At 39.5% G+C, this 12604-nt stretch overlaps 1 protein-coding gene across 1 annotated transcript in view; it reads left to right on the forward strand.

The window, feature by feature from the left end:
- MEF2C (myocyte enhancer factor 2C) overlaps window positions 1-12604 on the forward strand; it is a 113785-nt gene that overhangs the window by 67128 nt on the left and 34053 nt on the right. The window lies entirely within an intron of this gene.

Genomic DNA, 12604 nt, shown 5'->3' on the forward strand with positions numbered 1-12604 from the left:
TACTCCCAATGGTTTTGTGAGGCTGGTGCAGGACTGGGCAGTGTTTCGTTCCGTTGTATATAGGGGTTGCTATGAGTCGGAGCTGACTCAATGGCACCTAACAACAGCAATAGTTTTAAAGACCCTAAACACCCAGAGTGAACAAGCAGTGGGACTCCAGGGCGCATCCCAGTTCCCCCAGTTCCACCTCCTCCTTTCCTCCTCCTGGCTTCATTCACCTGCCCAGCAGCCATGCAGCCTTTCACTCAGGCCCAGGGCAGTGCCTGCTGCAGCTCCTCCCCTCCTGCCCCAGATGCTGCCCAATCGCTAGCTCCTGGCTCTGGGTGGTGGTGGCAGTGGCAAATGGTAAGGAAGTGGCCACATCAACAGCCCTGGCTGCCACCACCAGCCTTGCTTCCAGCACCTGCACACCTAGTCCCTGTGGCCACCTCTCTGTACCTCCTATGGGTCCCCTTCTGCCCTGCATCCAGACATGCTTAAAGTCCCAATCCAGCTACCTGCACAACCCTGCCTAGCCCAGCCACACACCCAGCAAAGCCAACCTACCAACCTCCTGTATCCAGTGGATATAGCTCTAGTGCTTTGTTCAGCAAGCTCGCATAAGGTTTTAATATAATAGGCTTTATGAGGATTTCACTACAAATTGTACGGGGACTACCTCTGTATAATATGGTGTTCACACAACATCCAAATCACATACCATCCTATTTCACAGAACGTAGAGTGGACATTAAGGGACTCATACCTATATATGTATGTGTGCACACACATACACACACACATATATATGTACATATAAATATATATGTTGTCCTGAAACAAGACACACAAGTGGAACTGAAATTCTCTCATATAAACTTGAGAGTCATCACCTAAATAAAAACTTGTTTTTAAATGAAACTTCAGCCTCCTCCCTGTCCGTGAAATTCCACAGTAGCACTGAAGGGTTAAAGCTAATGCTCGCTGCAGGGAAACAGACTGCATGAAACTTAATGGTAAGATTTCAACATGTTTGTGTGCTGGGGTGATTTTAAAGCTTTATCAGAATATTTGCTTTGCATACACCAATATTTTCCATGCTTTAACATTTGGCTAAATTTTGTCTTAACCGAGTCCAAAAAAAATTCTAACTATCAGTCATATGCCTTGCCAGATATTTAAGAGAAATAACTCTGCATGTATTATTTTGTTTGCCCACCTATATAGAGAAAAAAGTACATACCCTCTATTATATTCTGTCGCCAATCTAAAGATGTTAATTTTGTGGCAAAAAGTGATGAAACTCAAGATATACGTCCTTTTTGAATATCTAATGTCAGTGTCTGAACCTGAATTATATATATGCTACTTAGAAGGTATTTAATTCCTTTTGCAAGAAAGAATGATTTCTGTAAGTTCGCAAACAGCCTAAACCTGAGGATCCAGAGAGAGAGACTGCAGTGAAAATGTGCTTTGGCAATGACAAGTGCAGTTATTTGGGGACAAAGGCTGTAAACCGAATCCACAATTGAATGCACAGATAAATTAATGCTTTACACTTATTAGGTACACAATCAGCCTGTATTAAATGGAACACTTTAAAACTTATTCTTAAAATATATGCATAATTCAACTTTCTATCTTCATAAATACATATTAAGTGAAATTATGCCAAAAGGAGAGCTTTTGTTAAAACAGAATAATTAATACACTCTATCTGGAGGGAAAGGCATTGGTGTTGTTAGGTGTCATCAAGGTGATTCCAACTCATAGTGACCCTATGTACAACAGAGTGAAACACCACCCAGACCTTTGCCATCCTCATACTCATTGCTGTGTTTGAAGCCATTGTTGCAGCTGCTTGTGTCAATCCATCTTACTGAGGGTCTTCCTCTTTTTGCTGACCCTCTACTTTACTAAGCATAATGTCCTTCTCCAGGGATTGGTCATCCCTGATAACATGTCCAAAGTACATGAAACAAAGTCTTGCATTCTTTCCTTCTAAGGATCATGCTCTCTGTATTTCTTCCAAGACAGATTTGTTTGTTTTTCTGGTAGTCTGTGGTGTATTTAGTATTTTTCACCAACACCATATATCAAAGACATCAATTCTTCTGTCTTCCTCTTCATCGTCCATCTTTTGCATGCATATGAGGCAATTGAAAATACCATTGTTTGGGTCAGGTGTACCTTAGTCCTCAAAGTGACATCTTTGCTTTTTAACGCTTTAAAGAGGTCTTTTGCAGCAGATTTGCCAATGGAATACATTGCATCATTTCTTGACTGCTGCTTCCGTGGTTGTTAAATGTATCAAATGAAATCCTTGACAACTTCAGTCTTTTATCCAGTTATCATGTTGTTGTTTATTGGTCCAATTCTGAGGACTTTGGTTTTCCCTTTATGTTGAGGTGTAATCTGAAAGCTGTAGTCTTTGATCTTTATCAGTAAGTGCCTCAAGTCCTCTTCACTTTCAGTAATCAAAGTTGTATTATCTGCGTATTGCAGGTTGTTAATGAGTCTTCCTCCAATCCTTATGTCTCGTTCTTCTTCATGTAGTCCAGCTTCTCGGATTATTTGCTCAGCGTACAAATTGAATAAATGTGGTGTAAAGATACAACGCTGACACACACCTTTCCCAATTTTAAATCATGAGGGAAAACTAAGTGCTGTAAATTCTTAAAGGTTTCATCAAACCAAGTGTTATATACAGCACATTCACCGTGAGCTTTTTATCAGCTGTAGTATTTCCTATCGTATGCAGCAATGCATACTTGTTATCCCCAGAATTATTCTTTTTTTTTTTTTAAGTAATTTTTTACTCATGTCCTGTAAAATCTGGCAACCCCAGCCCAGGGCATGGAGGGTTCTAGCAAGACATTCAGCTGACTGTTAACTTCCCAAACTCCCAGCTTCCATGATCAGCAACCCAGCCTCACTCTGATGCCTGCTCTCTGCCTGCTACACCTCTCTGGGTACTGTGGGCTTCAGAATAGGAACTCTTGGAGGGTGCCACTTCTCAGAGCTGGTAGGCAAGTTGCTTAGCCTCACTGACCCTCCTCTGTACAGTAGGGGTACTACAGAGTAAGAGGAACACCCTAGATAAGATGAAATGACACAGTGGGCTCAAACAGAGCAGTGATTGTGAAGACGGTGCAGTGCTGGACAGCCTTTTGTTCCATCATACAGAAGGGGGCTCTGGGTCCAAACCAACTGAATGGCTCACAAGAACAACCAAAACTCTTGCCCTGAGGTAATCCTTAAACCTTAAACCAAAAATATCTCCTGAAGTCTTCTTTCAACCTAATAATTGTTTAGCTTAATTGGTAAAGAATATCTACCATGAGCATCATGCTCTTTTTTATTTTTTAAATTGTGATTTGAGTGAAAGTGTACAGAACAAATTAGTTTCCCATTCAACAATCCTTACACATTCTATTTTGTAATATTTACTGCAATCCCTACACTGTAACAGCATTCTTCCCACTTCTTCCCTGCACCCACCCCTTCCCTTCATCCTTCCTTCCCATCCCTTCCCACCTTCCTAGCTCTATCCCTGGGTAAATGCTGTCCTCTTAATCTCATATGCTTGATTGTTCTGTTGAGTGCATTCCCTCCTGGCATTACTGTTCACCTTATAGGCTTGTCTATCGTTAGGTGCCGATTGACTCATGGTGGTCAAATTCAGTTCCTAGCTTAAGGGCCACAGAGTCAGGGGTTACACCAGCCTTCATCAGACCAGTAAGCCTAGTCTCTTTTATGATTTTGAGTTTTGTTCCACATTTTTCCCCACTCTATCCATCCCCAGAATTCCTGAATAGTAAAATATCCATTGGGATTTTATCTTGCCCAAAAGAAGGAAATACATATTTCCTTTGGGCTAGTTTTTATTTCTGATAACCTCAGTTCCTCTTGCTAGGTAATAACACACTAGTTCCAAACTGTTCCTCACAGAAGTTTGTGAATGCAGGATTTTAACTTGAAAGCCGTTGGATATCTCAGATAGGAGGAAACGTCCTACGTATTATTGAAAAGGCAAATATATACAGTACTGCTGATCACTGTCAGATGGAAGCAACCTCATACATGGGTAAAATTTTCACCCCCAGATTTCTGGCAGAATGCCCATGTTTACACATTGGATCCTTACTTCCTTGCTTTCTGGAAAAAAAGGTGTGATGTATACCTGGATTCCCTCTCAGTATTTTACCCTGTCATGTGAAGAGTTCAAAATCAAGAAACATGATTTCTTAAGAGGTGCAGTGGTGTGTGGTAAAAGATGAAAACCACATTAGAGCGCACAAGCCAAGCTGGGAGAAGAGCTGCACAGCTCCTTGCTTTGCCCTCAGAGTCTTCATCTCGTCAGTAAGTGCTTCAGTCCCCACGATGAAAAGCCCAGTTTCTGCACATTGCTTTCGGTTGCTGGAAGTAAATTTTGTTGAAATTTTCCACAGCTGCTAAAACATTTACATCAGGGCAAGGACACTCTGCCCTTTGTGTGGAGGAGAGAGTCTCCACCTCTTTAAAAACATTACAAAATTATTTTTCTGTTTCAAAGACCCAGTTTAGAGAGATTCCTTTTTAAAATAGAAAAATTAATTTTGCAATCACCTGTTTGTATAATATAATTTATGCCCATATTCCTCAATTACATGAAATAATTCAAGGGTGATTTGGAACCTTGTCGACCAGCATTTCCTCATGTGGGTTTTGCTATGCCTCGTGTTGGGCTTCACAGAAAGAAAAAACTGCTCCATTTGAGGAACCAGGAATTAGGAAATGTGCTGAAGGAAGGAGGAGCAGATGCAAGACTGATGGAAAGTGAGCAAGGGAGGAAGTGGAAAGAAACAGTATATATATTCTTTGGAATAATAGGACTGTGAGAAGAGAGAAATGATGCTGCAAGTAGGAAAGAGGGAGGAGTAAAATGAAAAATACTCAAAATTGCTTGTTCAGAAGGGGAAGGCTTGAAGAAAGGAAAACACTGAATATATGGATATGGCTACAATGGGAATAAAATGGAGAAAGTGCCTCAAGGACCAAGGAGAAGAAAGAGATGGGATATAAACAGGAGGAGGGTGCTGAGCCCAAGCTCAGTTAAGGTGCTAGGTAGGCAGAGTGAAGTTGAGTGGGGCACTACCCAAAGCAAAAACAAAAATCCATTGCCATCGAGCCAATTCCAACTCATGGTGACCGCATGTGTTACAGAGTAGAACTGCTGCATAGAGTTGCTGTAATCTTTACAGAAGCAGGTTTCCAGGCCTTTCTTCCGTGGAGCTGCTGGGTGGGTTGGAACCGCTGTCCTTTGAGTTAGTAGCCAACACAAATTGCTTTCACTGCCAAGGTTCAGGGCACACAACTAGTGGTCTCTACTTTTTATATTTAATTTAGTTTCTGTAGAAACATCAGATACTTGAAGGAGGACTTGAGAATGATGAAGATTTGGAAATTGGGAGGAACTGGAGACAGAGAGGGAAGAAGCAAGTGTAGGTCAGAGAGTTGTAGACAGCCTTGAGAAAATTTGGATATTAGAAATTGGTAGTCTTCATCGTTGTGTTAATATTTTCTCTGCTAGTTCTCAATAGCCTGGTAATGGTTGATGAAAAGTTAAAGGTGTCATTAGTGGTGAAAGGGATTCAGTTCAATCATTCACATTAAATAAAAGAAGCCTCATTAACTAAAAATATTTTATTAAAAATATTTTATTTGATGTTTTATTGGGTTTTTCCTTGTGGTAAATTTGGGAAAATACTGAGTTTTGGATAAGAGTTCAGATACCTTTCTAACCACGATGACTCACTTCAGTAACCATGATTCTTTGTTCAGGGATAGAGACTAAAAGCTTTTTAGCTTTCATACCTGTATCTCTCAAAGCTGAGGCCACACTCATGGTCATGAGACCTGTGCAGTTTACACAGGGCCCTGCTCTCAGAGGGCTCATACTCGGTGCAATGCTTTGTTGTCACCATCTTGAAATTCTTAAAATTTTTAACACAAAGCCCCACATTTTAATTTTGCACTGGGCCCTGCAAATTTTATAGCCAGTCCTGACTACAGCATTATATTTAATCATCCCCAAATTTCTTCTTCCTTCCTCTCTTGAGTGTTCCAAAATTTGGAGCCTGACTCTGAGACCTTTGCCAAGTATGGAGTTTTTAACTACTTCTTGGCTTTAATTTTTTTAGGGGAAAAATTTAATATAGATACTTTCTACAGTTCCTAATTTTGAAAAGGCAAGAGGAAAAATAATAACATAAACTTCATGTTAACATTTATACACTAGTATAGTCCCTTTAGGAAGCCATGGTGGTACAATGGTTGAGCACTCAGCTGCTAACCACAAGTTTGGCAGTTCAAACCCACCAGGGGTTCTGGGGGAGAAAGACCTGGAAATCTGCTTCCATAAAGATTATAGCCAAGAAAAAACAGATGTGGCACTTCTCCTTTGTCACATGGGGTCACTATGAGTTGCAATTGGAACAGCAACCAACAAAAACAACATAGTACCTTTGCAGCAGAAAATGTTTACAACCTTTTGGTGTCTTTATGGATAAAACCACTTCATTTCTCAGGTAAGGAAATGGAGTTCCAAGAAAATTAGATGACCTGCCTGGTTAAATAGCAATTTAACACAGCTTGGATTGCACCTGAGGTTTCTGATATGAAAGGTGTTCTTTATGATTTGCTGAATTATGTCCGCAGTGTGATCATTATTTAAATTTGCAATTTGATTTCAGAATTTTGGTTAGTTTATGGTACTGATAGGAAAATAAAGCAAGAGGTAGAGAACAAAAATATTAGCATGTTTTATGAATTCTAAATGTTGATGTATACACTGACACCAGAATTATATCTGACTGCCATTTAGCCAATCACATGTGAGTTTTATAATAATCACCAAAGAATTGTTTGTAGTCCAGAACACTAAAAATTAAATAATTTGGGGAGGTGACAGTCAGAGGAAGGGAAGAAAAGTAGACTTTCACTGAACTGCTTGTTAGAATGGTCATTAATTCATTAAATGATTATTAATAAACCTCTTTATTTTGTTATTGCATATATTCACGCATGGGGAAAAATAATTACTTTTGCTCCCTAAACCAACTGCCATCAAGTTAATTCCAATTCATAGTGATCCCCATAGGGTTTCCAAGGCTGTATATCTTTACAGAAGTAGATTGCCTTATCTTCTTTCCATGGAGTGGCTGGTGGGGTTGAACTTTTGACCTTCTGGTTAGCAGCCAAATGCCTTACCCACTGCACCAGCAGAGCTCCTTAATAAGAAACAATCAACATTCTGTAGAATATTCAGAGGATAAGTAGTAGTAGGGGATTGGACTAAGCAAGGAGCTTAGTCTAGCTCCTTGGATTCATTAAGGAACACTAGTGAACTAACTAAATCAATGAGTACAAATGACCAAATACCAGATAAGTTGTGGGATCCCATCAAGAACATCATACATGAGGAAAGCAAAAGGTCATTAGAAAGACAGAAATGAGAGAGAAAAAAAACAAAATGAATGTCAGAAGAGACTCTGGAACTTGCTGTTGAATATAGAGTGACTAAAGTAAACAGAAGAAGTGATCAAGTAAAAGAACTAAATAGAAGATTTCCAATGGTGGCTTAAGAAGACAAGAATTATAATGAAATATGCAGAGACCTGTATTAAGAAAAGCAAAAAGGAAGAACACACTTGATGTTTGTCAAACTAAAAGAACAAAAGAAAAAAATCAAACATCAAATAGTAATATTGAAGATTCTGTGGGAAAAATCCACCACTTGTCTCAGTTTATCATACTGTGGTGGCTTACACTTTGTGTTGCTGTGAGACTAGAGACTATGCCACTTGTCTTTCTAATACCAGCAGGGTCACTCATGGTGAACAAGTTTCATTGGAGCTTGCAGAGGAAGCCAGACTAGGAAGAAGGATGGGGCTATCCAGTTCTGAAAAAACTGGCCACTAAAAACCTTACAAATAGCAGTGAAACACTGTCTGATATACTGCTGAAAAACTTTATGCAGAACCGTGAAACACTGTCTGATAGAGTGCCCAAAGATGAGCCCCTCAGTTTGGAAGGCACTCAGAGTATGACTGGAGGAGAGCTGCCTACCCAAAGTAGAGTTGACCTTAATGATGTGAATAAAGTAAAGATTTTGGGACCTTCATTTGCTGATAGGACACAGCTCAAAATATGAACAAACAGCTGCAAACATTCAGAACATGGAATGTACAAAGTATGAATCTAGGAAAATTGGAAGTAGTCAAAAATGAAATGAATCTAATAAAGATCAGTATCCTAGGCATCAGTGAGCTGAAATGGACTGATATTGGCCATTTTGAATCAGACAATCATATGCTCTACTATGCCAAGAATGACAAATTGAAGAGGAATGGCTTTGCATTCATATCAAAAAGAACATCTCAAGATCTATCCTGAAATACAGTGCTGTCAGTGGTAGGATATATCCATATGCCTACAAAAAGGACCAGTTAATACTACTATTACTGAAATTTATGCACTAGCCACTGAAGTGAAAGATGAAGAAACTGAAGATTTTTACCAACTGCTGCAGTCTGAAATTAACCAAATATGTAATCAAGATGTATTGATAATTATTGGTGATTTGAATGCAAAAGTTGACAACAAAGAAGAAACATCAGTAGTTGGAAAATATGGTCTTAGAGATAGAATTGACACCAGAGAATGCATGATAGAATTTTGCAAGACAACTTATTCATTGCAAGTACCTTTTTTCAACAACATAAATGGTGGCTATACATGAGGACCTCACCAGATGGAATACAAAGAAATCAGATCAACTATATCTGTGGAAAGAGGCAATGGAGAAGCTCAGTATCATCATAAGTCAAAACAGGGCCAGGAGATGACTGTGGAACATGCAAGTTCAAGTTGAAGCTGAAGAACATTAAAATAAGTCCATGGGAGCCAAAACATGATCTTGATTATATCCCACCTGAATTTAAAGACTATCTGAAAAATGGATTTGATGCATTGAACATCAGTGACTGGAGACCAGACAAGTTATGGAATGACATCAAGAGCATCTTATATGAAGAAAGCAAATGATCATTAAAATGACAGGAAAGGAAGAAACAACCAAATTGGATGTCAGAAGACTCTGAAACTTGCTCTTGAACGTAGAGTAGCTAAAGCAAATGGACAAAATGCTAAAATAGAAGAACTGAACAGAAGACTTCAAAGGGTAGCTCATGAACACAACGTAAAGTATTATGAAGAAATATTCAAAGACCTGGAGTTAGAAAACCAGAAAGAAGAACACGCTCCACATTTCTCAGACTGAAAAAAACTGAAGGAGAATTTCAAGCCTTCACTTCAACTTCAATTCAATGTTGTTGTTGTTGTTATATGCCATCAAGTCGGCCCCGACTCATAGCGACCCCTCCTCGGGTTTCCGAGGCAGTATCACTATGGAAGTAGATTGCCCCATCTTCCTTCCGAGGAGTGGCTGGTGGGTTTGAACCGCCAGCCTTCACGTTAGCAGTCAAGTGCCTTAGCCACTATGCTACCAGAGCTCTGAATTGCAATATTGAAGGACTCTATGGGGAAAATACTGAACAATACAAGAAGCATCAAAAGAAGATGGAAGGAATACACAGAGTCACTGTATCAGTGTTCAGCTGTTTCAGGAGGTAGCATATGATCAACAACCAACGGTACTGAAGGAAGAATTTGAAGCTACATTGAATGCATTAGAGAAAAACAAGGCTTCAGGAACTGACAGAATACCAAGTGAGACGTTTCAACAAATGGATACAACACTGGGAGCACTCAATTGTCTATGCCAAGAAACTTGGATGATGCTACCTAGCCAATCAACTGGAAGAGATACATATATGTGACCATTCAAAAGAAAAGTGATCCAACAGAATGCAGAAATTATCAAACAATATCATTAATACCACATGCAAGTAAAATTTTGCTGAAGATAATTCAAAAATGGTTGCAGCAGTACCTAACAGGGAACTGACAGAAATAAAAGCAGGATTCAGAAGAGGATGGAACTAGAATTATCATTGCTGATGTGAGATGGATCTTGGGTGAAAGTAGAGAATACAGAAAGGTGTTTTCCTGTGTTTCATTGGTTATGCAAATACATTCAACTGTGAGGATCGTAACAAATTATGCATAACATTGTAAAAAATGGAAATTCTAAAACAGTGAATTGTGCTCATGAGGAACCTGTACATAGAGCAAGAGGCAGATGCTCAAGTATAACAAGGGGATATAGTGTGTGGTGTAAAATTAGGAAAGGTGTGTGTCAGGACTGTATCCTTTTACTATACTTACTCCATTTGTATGCTGAGTAAATAGTCTGAAAAGCAGGACTGTATGAAGAAGAATATGAAATCAAAATTGGAGGAGAATTCCTTAACAGCGTGTCATTCATGGATGCTTGCTGGAAACAAATACTTGAAGCACTTGAAGATGAAGGTCAAAGACTACAGGCTTCAGTATGGATTACATCTCAACATAAGGGGAAAAAATCCTCACAACTGGACCAGTAAGCAACATCATGAAAAACAGAGAAAAAATTTAAGTTGTCAAGGATTTCATTTTTTACTTGGATCCACAATGAATGTCCATGGAAGCAGAAGCCAAAAATCAAAGGTCATTTTGCATTGGGTAAATCTGCTGCAAAAAACCTCTTGAATGTGTTAGAAAAGCAAAGATATCACTTTGAGGACTAAGGTGGACCTGACCCAAGTCATAATATTTTTAAATGCCCCATATGCATGTGAAAACCAGATAATGAACAAGGAAGACCAAAAAATAATTTATATCTTTGAATTACGGTGTTGGCAAAGAATATGGTATATATACCACTACTGACTACCAGAATAAAGCAATCTGTCTTGGAAGAAGTACAACCAGAATGCTCATTAGAAGGATTGTGTACTTTGGACATGTTGTCAGGAATGACCAGTCCCTGAAGAAGGACATCACACTTGGTAAAGCAGAGGATCAGTGAAAGGGAAGATCTTCAACGAGATGGGCTGACACAGTGGCTACCACAATGGGCTCAAACATACAACGATTGTGAGAATGGTGCAGGACAGGGCAGTATGTCATTCTGTTGTGCGCAGGGTTGCTATGAGTAGGAACCAACTCTATGGCACCTAACAACAGCAAGGAGATATGGCAACCTTGTGGAGGACCACTGTTCTAAATGTACTGAGTTACTAGGTGGCTCAAAGTCCAGCAGGAAATAGTTGTTGTTGTTTGTTGTTGTTAGGTGCCGTCGAGTCGGCCCCGACTCATAGTGACCCCTCCTTGGGTTTCTGAGGCAGTATCACTATGGAAGTAGATTGCTCAACCTTCCTTCCCAGGAGTGGCTAGTGGGTTTGAACCGCCAGCCTTCTGGTTAGCAGTCAAGTGCTTTAGGCACTATGCTACCAGAGCTCCCAGGAGATAGGTAGCACATTCAAAAAGTTAATTGAAGAGAGTTCATTTAAAGGACTGTTTACAAATGGACAGAATTAAATGAAGTCCAACCAAACCAAAACCAAACTCACCACTGTCAAGTCAGTTCTGATTCATAGCAACCCCTCCCTGGGTTTCCGAGGCAGTATCTCTCTCTACAAAAGTAGATTGCCCAGTCTTCCCTCTGAGGATTAGCTGGTGGATTTGAACCACTAGCCTTCTGGTTAGCAGTCAAATAAATGCCTTAGGCACTACACCACCAGAAGCCCAAAGGAGAAGTGAAATACATCAGGGCTTGAAACTAAGACACTATTACCACCCTAGCCTTGAAAGGGCAAGTAGAGGGAGAAATTACAAGAACACATCAAGGTCTATGTCTGTAGGCAGGAGAGAGCAACCCAAAAAGGGCCGTAGAAGTCTAAGAGAATCCAGCCTCTACCAACCTGGGCCCAGTTGGAAGGCTAGATTGTTACTGTAAAGTAACACTCTGATCTATCTCTCCTCCCATCGTCTGAACTTCTGAAGGTAACTCCATTGGCCAAGCTGAAGCCATAGAGCAAGGAGAGCCTGGTTGATGCAGTCTGGAGGGGTCAGCCTCTTGAGCACAGAGCATAGTGGAGAGTATTGAGAGTGCATCTGGAGGGGCAATGGAGAATACCTAGCATAATTCCTTCACTTTGTTATCTTAGGTGTTAGAATAATTCTTATTGGGTCTTTTATTCACTCTACAGACATTTATTTTACAGCATACACTAATATTTTTGGTTCAAAAAGGCAGAAATTCGTGGATATGTTTGTTTTATATTTTATACAGAATATATTATATATTCTTTTGTATTTTAGAAAACAATTTATATTTAATTATATCACTGTGTCTATCCAAAAATTATCTTTTGTTGCCCTGTTTACAATAGATATAGCCTAATAAAGGAGAACTGTATTAACGTATCAACTGGACATTTTAATTTCCCTCTAAAACAATGAAGAATCAAAGACATGTGAAAGAAAAGAAATATGAAAATTTGCCCTTGGCAATATTGACATGTCCAGAAAAGAAAAACAGAGACTAAGGAAACATAACTCATAGTACAATCATCACCAGGATAAACAGAATTATTACAAATTATCACATAGGATTCAGGTCAGCCAATCAATCATTCAT

Source organism: Orycteropus afer, unplaced genomic scaffold (assembly GCF_000298275.1).
Source record: "Orycteropus afer afer isolate SDZICR_OR568_19922 unplaced genomic scaffold, OryAfe1.0 scaffold00105, whole genome shotgun sequence".
Classification (NCBI taxonomy): Eukaryota; Metazoa; Chordata; class Mammalia; order Tubulidentata; family Orycteropodidae; genus Orycteropus; species Orycteropus afer.